General features: G+C 42.8%; 1 protein-coding gene across 1 annotated transcript in view; it reads left to right on the top strand.

Annotated features, from left to right (window-relative positions):
* Positions 1-258: 258 nt before the first annotated feature.
* The window catches only part of NAV3 (neuron navigator 3), a 775,925-nt gene continuing 765,394 nt past the window's right edge, over positions 259-10,789 (top strand). The window contains exon 1 of the mRNA XM_070507275.1: positions 259-484. The gene's annotated coding sequence lies outside the window, so the exon portion shown is untranslated. The remainder of the gene's footprint in view (positions 485-10,789) is intronic.

Here is a 10,789-nt window from a genome sequence, read left to right as displayed (position 1 = left end):
AGCGGGCAGCTCTGTCCCCTCGCTCCGGCGGGGACGGTGGGCATCCTGAGCTGCTGCTCCCGCGGGCGAGGGCCCCGCGCCCGCGACGCGCCTGTCTCTTTAAATCCCAGCTGCGCGGCCCGGAGCCCGCGCCCTCGCCGCCCAGGCCGGCTGGCGGCGCCGAGCTCGCCCGCGCTCCCTGCCGGCTGCGCGCCGCGGAGGCTGCTCGGCCCGCGGGCTGCTCGGCGGCGGCGGCGGCGGCGGCGGGCGGGGAGGCGCGGCCCGGCCGAGCGGCGAAGAAAGAGGAGCCGGGCCGGCAGCGGCGCCGCGCCGGTCCCGCGCCCGCGCTCGGCGGCCCGCAGTTTGCTTCGGGGAGACGAGGATGTGCCCGGGCTGCGTGTGCGTGTGTTTCCTCCTCCTTAAGACGATTTCCATAGTAACCTGATCAAGTGGCTCAGGATCGCAAACCTGAGGATTTCCGCGGCCCGCCGCCTTGACCTGTCAGGTAACGCTGGGATCGCCTTCTCTTCCATGGCAAGACGCTGCGCTCCTTCCAAACTTCCTTTTGTGGAAAATCGCCCAGCCCTACGCAGCCCGGGGTATGGCAACAGTGTGTGCCTTCCCGGGTGCCTGCCGCGGGTCCTCTCCCCTGCTGCTTCCCCAGGACCCATTATCACATTATTAAAAAATTTGTGGGGTCGCCCCCCCACCCTTTGGTTTTCCCATCTCTGCGCTTTTCTCGGCTTTTTCCCGGGGACTGTGATGGGGGCGCGGGGAGAAGTCGGGGGCGGGGGTGGCGAGCGCGGTCCAGGGAGTGGCGGGCTCGGTGGGCTGGCTGCGGGGGGCTACTTTGGGCATCTCGGCGTTGCCCGCGCCGGGCTGGGGTCGTGGGGAGGGCTGTCAGCACCAGGACGGCGGAACCGGGGAGCCCCACGTCTCTAGACGAGCGAGCGAGGGACACAGGCTTGGGGGTGATGGAGAGCTCGGCTGGGAGGCTGGCGAGCGTCCATACATCATAGCTTTCCTTCTACTCCCCCGCCCCTCTTCGGGTTTCTCTCTTTCTCTTCCCCCTTTCTCCTTTCTCTCTTCCTTTTCTCATCACCAGCTCCATTCTGTTCCCTCCCTTCCCTCTTTTCCCTCCCCTGCTTTCCCTCTTAAAATAAAAGAAAGGGGAATCGTGTGTAACCCTTTCTTTCTGCCAACATGGGAAGAGCTGTGAAACCTGCAGCGTGGCCACCTCAACCTGATCGTTTTCAGACTGGTCCTCATCCATCAACATATTTGTTTCCCGAGTCTATTGATCTCCCGTTATTCTGCAGAAATGCATTCAGCAGGGCGTCTGTATGTTAGAAGGAGAGTTGTGCAGCTCGCTTCCGGGCTCCAAGTATGCCATGTATTGTAAGGACTGCATATGTTTTAAATCCACATAAGCCATGGGTATAAATAAATCTATCTTTTTAAACATCTAGTCTTATTCTAGAGAAACTTGCCTCTTAAATTATCAATATGCTCTTTCCCCTCAATTGATATCTAATTTTAGGGGAATCGGGAGACTTTTTTTGTTTTCCAGTTTATTAGGAATGTGCAACTTCTGTTACCTTAATTATCTCCGCTTGAACCTCATTCAGTTTTGCACTTCCTAGTCGCTGGAATGAGTAAGTCTTAATTAAGGTTCAGAGGCTTGCTTCCCGAAGTCCAGGCTGACTGCAGTGGCACCCTCTGGTGAAGGGTGCTGAGCCCCAGGGGCCGGACAGGCCTGGCCAAGGAAGGGAAAAGGCTTAGTAACTCGTGTGTGATACGCATAACTAGAGTCAGACTTTAGTGCTGAATACAGGAAAACACAATAAAACTAGACTTTTTGTTTTTGGTTCTTAGCATGCATATAACTATACCAGGTAGGTATAAGTTCATACTTATTTAAAAACTGAGCCACTCTAGTATAGAACCCGTTCTGCCTTGTTTATGTTGAGGCACTTCCTCACTATGGTTTTATTTTTCCTTGAAACATAAAATGTCTGTATCATGTGAAAACAAAGGAAAAAACAAGGTGACTTCTATTTAACCAGAAATAGGACTTATTTGGGTTTTTTGTTTCTGAAAAGATGTGCTGTTATACTAGCAAGTTTTCCTGAGGCCAAATATGTCATGGGTCAGAACAATACTAATCAATGATTTTGCTCCACTACCAGTGTTGTGCACAGTTTCTATGGAAAAAGGTCTCAGTTTTAGAGAGCTCCCCCCTTGCCTCCTTTCCTTTGTCTGCGCATTTGTTTTTAAATTCAACTATCAATATAGAATAAAGAATCTTGGAGCAGAGAATGGATCAGGAAGAAGAGAAACTACTGATATAATGGAAAATATACCCAAACCAAGAAGAGATAATTATTGCCATGCCACTCCACACTGTTGTCTTTGTTTTTAGCCAATTAAGAAGCTGTAGGTTTTCAATGTATTTTCATCTTCTTAATTCTACACCTAATACTTTCCATACTGGAGGCCATATTTGTCCAGTTCAGATGAATGTTTACAAAAGACTTAAAATTCCCTTGCCAGTGAAATACAAAAAGCATGTTTTTCTTCCAACATTTTGTTCTTCTGTCTAGTGAACAGGGATAGTAGTAATGGTCCCACATTATTGTTTTCACCTGACTTCCCATTTTGGCTTTCCCTGGTTGGGTAGGTTTCTCCTGACACATTTACAAGATGCTCCTGGCAGGCTGCATGAAACTTGAATGCACAGTTAGTTGTAGATGTGATAAAATGTTCATTTTTCTTGTTCTTGGTTTAAGAGATGTTGTGCCCTCCTGGACACGATATTTTGGTGTGACTGCTCCTTTTTGTATATGCACATGAAGGATTTAACATAAGGTCTGTTCTGATTAAGCTTTGTGTGACTTGAGGTTAAAAGGTATATTAGTGACAAGTCATAAATTACTCTCTTATTTCTAGTACATTGACCCTGAAACTGTTTTTCCCCCCTTGTGATTGCATCCATATATGGATCATTTAATGAAAGGTTGGTAATGATGAGTTATCTGTTCTATAATAGGAAAAAGATCCCTCAAGTTTGCTTACCTCAAGTCCCCATTTTCATGCAGAGGGATTAACAAATGTTTTTGATCTGATATTTTAATAGACTGTGTTGCTGAGCACCGCTAATTACCAAGAATGTATTTTGTTAATTATGACATTGATGTCAGATAAGACATCTCTCAAGTTGTCTGGAGGGCTCCAAGTGACTCAACCTCGTAACCCATGGCAACAGGAAATGGTTGTCCTGTGTGCAAGCTGAGGTGTGGACACAGATCCATACTTCGTGATCATTCAGGGACTTGATAGGAAAAGTGTGCTAGGCTCCAGTCTAACACATAGACTGATGTTAACTTTTTGGCTTTAGCCAGAACAACAATTCCCAGTCTAGTTTTGCAATTCCCCTTAGCTCCTCATTTACTTGGAGTGTTATAAAATTCTCAGAAAACATATAAGTTTAATGTTACTTTTTTTTTGTAATAGGAAATAATTTATAGAAGTGTGTGTGTGCATCTAACTTTTGTGTGGCTGGGATACTTAGTGTGAGAATATCACCAAATCACACGTGAGAGGCTGTGTCAACCTCAGAAATGTTGGGAGTCGGGGAGATGTGTGTGGAAGTAGGAGTCGAGAGACCGAGGCTGTGTTTCTACTTTTCACTGCATCACAGACTTATTCTTGTGGTGGCCTCCATATTCACAGATGTCACTTAGCTTTGTTTTCTCCAGAAGAAAAATAAGCATAGTAATCTTTCTGCAGGTTTTGAATTCTCAAATATATGTGTGTGTATATGTGACATAATCATATACACACAGGTGTGCATATGTAGCAGTGGTGGATACTAAAAACACACACACACACACACATTCAGGGGCAACAGACGAGGCTTCTGAATAGAGAAAGGAAGTTTTTCCCTGTACCATTGACAGGTGAGTAATGATGCCAAATATTTCCTTCCATCCAGGAGAAGGCCGAATTCACTACTCTCTGTATTCTGTGGATATGGCTGGTAGATGCTCGGTGACGAGTCACATAGCATAATATGCAGAGCCGAATCACCCCAGCAGATAGCACCCTCTGACTTACACGAATGTGAGTGAGGAATAAATTTCCCCCACTTTTTTTTTTAACCATTTAAGATGTCCTCCTTCCCGTCCCCCATTGTGTAAGGAAAAGTAATTTTCTGTAAGGTTAAGTAGACCTCAGGGTAGGAAAAATCCCCAGAGCCATCTTTCTGCTCAGACTTCATTTTTCCTCCTAAGTCTGACTGTCAACAAAAATATCTGATATGAGCCTCTGGTGGTGATGTTTGCGTAGGTCATCATCTTTCTCTGTCCCAGATGAAGTCTCAGGCAAGCACTGCAGTGCCAGAGATTCTGAATCGAATGCACCGTTCAAGCTGGTTATGTAACTCAATGGTCTTGTAAAAGAAAAAAGAAAAGCTCCAGCCTTTAAAATTATATGTGTTTATTATTTTCTCATTTTAAAATGATTTTACAATGTTCAGAGAAAATAAGCCTGGTCCCTGTAAGAATTTGAAAGCTGCTTGTTCATGTCATTAGATTATACCCTGTTTGTATAATGAGATTTTTTTGTTAATCTATGCCACATTTTCATAAGAGCAATAGCAGTTGGAACAATTGCTAATTGTGCTTGTTTGAGTACATTCTTGAGATAATGGGGACCTAGAGATGTCGAGGTCTGTAAACACTGCCGGTGACATAGAGGCAAAGTTTTTTTGAGAATAAAAGAGAAAGTCAGTGTCTTGACAAGAAGTGATTTGTAACACTTCAGATAAAGTCAGGAAGGTGTGAAACAAACTTTTATATTTCTTTCATCTTGCTTGTACATATTTGTATGCAGTCCATTTATACATAGAACTGGGGTCCTCATATCTAGCTCCCCCACTCCCCAAACACACACACAGAAAGGCCTTTATGATTTAGGCTTTCATTGTTATAGAAGCTTTCCTTCTGTTACCTGCTGAACTAGCTAAGACTAAAGTGCCCAGAATATAATATGCCCTCAGAGAGGCCCTGATCACACGGCAGAGTGTAGCCCAGTCTTCATGAATTTGCACTTTGGCCTCTTGTATGTGTGGCTTGGTTTCCCTCTAAGCATAGTCCTGCATTGTATGTATCAATCTGTTTTTCTCATTGTTATATTACAAGTTTAATGAAATCTGAAAATTGGATATTATCATAGGTAGAATAAATTCGGTAGAAGTACAAAGTTTTGGTACATCCAAAATGGTGTGGATCAGAGAACTAAAAAACAGACAGTAACCTCACTTTTTAATTCATGAATCTATTTAACTTTCTCTACATAAGCTAAATATCATAAAAATGTAAAAGGTGACTGAGTCTTTAATGCATATAAGTAGGTACATAAGTAAGATCTGTGTCTGAATCTCCAAACTTTGGAGAATACTAAGAAGTAAGGTTTTTGAGCCTTTAGGTTGGTGTGAATATTAGGGCCTTTCCATAAATGAGCAACCACTCTTATGGTTTGGAGTGTAAGGTTTTAGTACTTTTGCTATTTAATTTGTTAGGTAGGGTAACTAATTGATTCTTGGCCCTGAGAATTTTTTCAGATTCAAGGTTATCTTGGTATAAAACAGTGACGGTGTTCACTGACCTACACCAATATCATGCTCTCCGGGAATTGAAATTGATTTTCTTTTTTGGACCTTGGCATATGTATTTGCTATTTGAACAATCATCACCTGGGAGGACTTGGGAAAACCAATAAGCAGTCATTCAGAAGTTAGTTTTTAGGACATCACAAATGAGTTGCATCACAAGCCTCAGGAGAAAGTTAATGAAGTCACTAGTTCTTCTTGATATTTTTATGTTTGAGCACAGCGTGCAATAAGAATCACCTTTGGAATTGAGGATAAACAACACAGATCTGATTTTTCTGTTCCTCGTGAAATATGTAGAAATTAAACCATTCCTAGTTGTCGGTGAGAAGGATAAATGGTGCGTGTGGCGGCTGGAGTGCTTTCTTAGATGTCTTGCGATAAGCGTGCTTCTGTTTCTTTGTTGCGGAACGTGTCACATCTTGTGTGCTTGTTTTATGTGCTTTGCACATTTGGCACTGCATGAATTTACCCCATGAAGTAAACGTGATGTTTAAACAAGAATAAAGTTTATGTGTATTAATAGCCTTCTGTACCGTGATGAGGATAACTGGGGTACAGAAATGAAGAAGACAAAGTCCTTGCCCTGGAGGAAGTTGGAGAGTGTTTAATTTTTTAAAGTTTTTATTTTTCAGAGTATTTAGCTGCTTATATATAGCTAGACTTTACAATTTATTTTGGCTAGGCTGTGCTCAACATGAGATCGCGTTGAATTATGTTACCATAATTGAGAATTAGCCTGAATTCTAGCCTGTTATGGAAAGCTGAGTCTTTTGAAGCCTTCCTATATATGGCCTCAATAACCACAAAGGCTTTTCTGCCTACAGCAGATAAACTCTCAGTAATGTCACAGGAAGTTGCATTAGAAATTATGCCAGTACCTATAGCTTTTTCCTTTTTTGCCAACTAATAATGTCTGTTCAGTGTATTCTCTATAGGGCAAATTGTCGGTAGCATACTTTGGAAACGCATTTTTTTTCCCTGCCGGAGTGGAAAAGTATCTCATGAACTTTTAAGTAAACTTCCTGATGTTTATGCTCGCTAATTGTATAATTTAAGCACTGAGGTGGGGTTTTCATAGTAGTATGTTAGACTCTCCGAAATTCCTGAATGTGTCCTGTCAGTTACCTCCATCCCTGTGCAGGGACGCCAGAGAAGATATACGCAGGCAATAGTAGCCAAATGGCAATCAGAATACCACTTTGTTCATAGCTTGAGATGGTGCCGGTTGCCCTTGGTGGAGGGCTCTTTGGAAGAAGGTGGTTTGGAAGGTCCAAATTTCTATATTTTTAGTCTTCACACACTCTGGTCTAGCCATAGTGGAAGGAAATCGAAAAGGGAAAGAAATGGTCATGCCCCAAGAGGAGTCCTAATTTCAACTCAACAGCCATGTAAAACTATGAAGGTGAAAGAGAGAGGAGGAGTAGAGCTTGTTTTTGTGCTCTTTAAAGACAGCAATCCTGCCCACTAATCCTTAAAGTGCAGGTATTGGTTTTGGGTCTGACCTGTTAGAAGAGCAATTCCTCCTTTGAAAGGGGTGGACAGAGATGGCCCTGGTGAAGAGGGAGAGATGCGACATATGGGTAAATCATGGTACAGGTCACAATCTCTTATCTGAAACCCTAGGGATAAGAAATATTTCAGAATTTGGACTTTTTCATATTTTAGAAAGACAATAGAGTATATATATGTATACCGTACGTCATATAACAATCCCGTGTGACCTGGGGCAGCTTCTCTTGATCAAGCACTTGACTATTTCTGTAAGAAAATCCATGAATCTTCAGAATAAGTGCGACTAGTAGACAGAATAATATCCCCCTCCTCAAAATGTCCACATCCCAATCCCCAGAACCTGTGAATATGTCACTTTTCAGGGCAAAAGGGACTTTGCGTTTGTGATCAAGGTTTAAGGCCTTTGAGACAGGGACATGATCCTGGATTATCTGGGTGGACCCTCTCTAATCACAAGGGTCCTTGAAAGCAGAGAACCTTTCCCAGCTGTGGTCAGAGGAGGAGATGTGCTGATGGAAACAGGGTCAGAGTTGCTACCTTTGAAAATGGAGGAGGGGGGGTCTTGGGAGATGAAATGCAGGTGGCTTCTAGAAGCAGCTGGAAAAGACAAGAAAACAGACCCACCCAGAGCCTCCAGAAAGGAATGCAGTCCTGGTGACACTTTGATTTTAGTTCCATGAGACCCCCATCAGCCTTCTGAACTCCACAACTGTAAGACAGTGAATTTCTGTTGTTTTAAGCCACTAAATTTGTGTCAATTTATTGCAGCAGCGATAGAAAACTAATACAGTGAGCTAAAGACTATAACCTTGTTTTGCTTTAGGTTGTGTTATGAAAAACCTTTCAATTTTCAGATCTTTTTGGATTATGAATTGCATTCAGGGATTGTGAACCTGTGGAGGGAATCAGGAATCTGGATGTTTTGACTGGACGACCTTATGGTGTTTGAATTTTTAACAGAGGGAGAGAAAGCTCCTTAGAAGAAAGCCTTTTAGTTGAGTCCTAGCCTATCCTAACACTTGAGTCTTTGCTGATTTCTTTGTGTTCACGTCCGTTGCCTTTATGGATCTTACACTGGTCGATGACCATGGACCGTGGTTCACTGTGAGTTAGATTAAGGTGATGTATGTGAAGGAACTCGGACTCGAAAGCACTCTGCAAATGTACATCGGTCCTTGTTGGTTGTATTTATTGTTGAGCAGCTCCTCCTGTCCCTCCTAACTTCTGGCGAGGTTGGAGGTGAAGAAATTTTGCAGGATGATTTTGTGAATGTGGCAGCAGTACTGTCTCTTCCTTCTGGTTTCCAGAAATCCATCCCCTATATCCCAAGTCTCTCCACTGTGTGCAGCTCCAAGGGAGGTGGCATCTGGAATGAATGTCTCACCACATAAAGGCTGGACACCCTTGGGCTCATCCCAGTAACTCGTTGTCAACCATTTAATTACATTAAAATTTTAAGTGTAGAAGAAATATCCGTGCTTTACTCCTTCTCTTGGCAGAATACAGGGCAAAGTCTACATACAGAAATTTTCCCAGAGAATATCTGACAAAGTGTATAAAGCATATTTTAGAATACAGGGCAGCAGTTCACACTAAAAATGCAGTATTTGTTTTTCTGGTGATGCTGTGCCATTGTAGGATATTCCATTATTATAGAATGGTTGTAATTTCCTGATTCATGTTAGAAAGTTATGCTTTCAACGAAACATTTCAGAATGATGATACCAGCTCTGATTCAAATTAAAATGCTAACTTTGAGCATGCACCTTGCACTGTCCTTGATCTGTGTCTGAATCTTCAGGAACATCAATTGTTCTGTTGATTCTTTTCATATCCCCAAGTGCTGGAAGAGTGAGTCTTACTCTGCCTGGCACCTGTGTGTGTGGTTGTTCCTAAGGAGCTCACTGCAAATAGTTTTAATATGAAACTTTCATAGTCGAACTAGATGTATGAAGAAGGTGCATGGAAAACAAGTGGGAGTGATCTTTCTGCTTGCTGGCTGGATGCCGGGGAAGAATGCCCATAGAGGGGATGATTGAACTGAGTCATGAAAGATGAGTGGGAACCTGCCAGATGGACAAAACAGAGTAGGATGTTTCAGGATGTGACTCTGCAATTGTAGCAAGACATAAGGGAACATGAAAAGTTTGGGAACAATCAGTCCCAGGAGCATGCGGGGCTGGCCTGGTGGCATAGCAGTTAAGTTTGGGCACTCTGCTTTGTCTGCCTGGGGTTCACTGGTTCAGATCCTGGGTGCAGACTTATGCACCACTTATCAAGCCATGCTGTGGCAGGCATCCCACATATAAAGTAGAGGAAGATGGGCATAGATGTTATCTCAGGACCAGTCTTCCTCAGCAAAAAGAGAAGGATTGGCGGCAGATGTTAGCTCAGAGCTAATCTTCCTCAAAAGAAAAAAAAAGTGTGCATGGGACAGGTGCAAATGGTGCAGCTGGAAGGGTGGGCAGCCCAGAAAGTGTATACATTCTAGATCAAAGAGTTTGTGCTTTATTTGGGAGATAGCAGTGATCATTGAAGAATGTTAAACAGGGATGCCATATATATAATTCCATTTGAGAGCAGATACCAGGATTATAACATCTTAATATAAAATTGTTCAGTGTAGAAGCTATACCATATATCAGCTAGGAGCTGAGTCTTCGAAATAATGATAACACTTCTTATAGGCTGTGTGGACATGGACAAATTATTTAACTTCTCTAAATCTTGGTTTCTTCATCTGCAAAGTGAGGATGATAATAACACCTGCCTCAGCTGATGTGAGAATTAGGTGGGCTATGGTTGCTGAAGAAGCCAACTATTATGGTCAGTGATTAAGTGTAAAATGACTCTGCATTTTGATTTTATTGAGATTAGCAGCTAGGGTCCGACAAGAAGTTGGCTGTGTAGGAGCTGAGAGGATCCTTTAAAGTCGATTGCAGTGTGTATTATTTTAACTTCATAATAAAGGTCAAAAGCATAAGCTGAATTTTAAATATTTCTTGAAAGAGGAGATTGTCTTGTTTATCTGCCTGAGGAAAGATCATTAGAAAATGAGATGTGGTAGAAATTAAAAAGGAATCGCTAGAGTGGCAAACAGTGTGTAGGACGTTGACAGGGCTTAGCTAGATTTGGGGGAGGTTACTGAAACTCCGACCCACAGGGAGCGTTGTTGTGTCCCGGTATCAGCCAAGGTAGAATCCTCACCTGAGGCAATCGACAAAACAAGGACTGTTTGAGATTGAGAGGGCTTCACCTGCCAGGACCGCACCGGTCTGGGACGATGTGAGCTGAAGCCTAGGGCATCAAAGTGGTGTAATGGTTTGCCGTGGCTTCTGCTGGCCTTTTAAGACCGAATACTTATCCATGAAATATGAATAACCACAAAATTCTGTGTTGGAATATTCCCTTGAAAATCCGTCACATACTTAGACATTATGGCTCAGCTGATAGTAACTGCATAGATGTAATTTAAAAATTCAGAAAACAATGAGACAGATTTAGTGCTTCAAATGGTAAAAATGTATGTATTGGCAAATGGATACAAAGTGTTTCACAAACACAAACATTCTAACAGTGTGACAATCCTGGTATACAAGATGTATTTTATATACATATATATAT

The sequence above is a fragment of the Equus asinus genome, chromosome 4 (genome assembly GCF_041296235.1).
Source record: "Equus asinus isolate D_3611 breed Donkey chromosome 4, EquAss-T2T_v2, whole genome shotgun sequence".
NCBI classification, from domain to species: Eukaryota; Metazoa; Chordata; class Mammalia; order Perissodactyla; family Equidae; genus Equus; species Equus asinus.
Note: the sequence above shows the minus strand (reverse complement) of the source record. Positions and strands in the feature narration are given on the sequence as shown.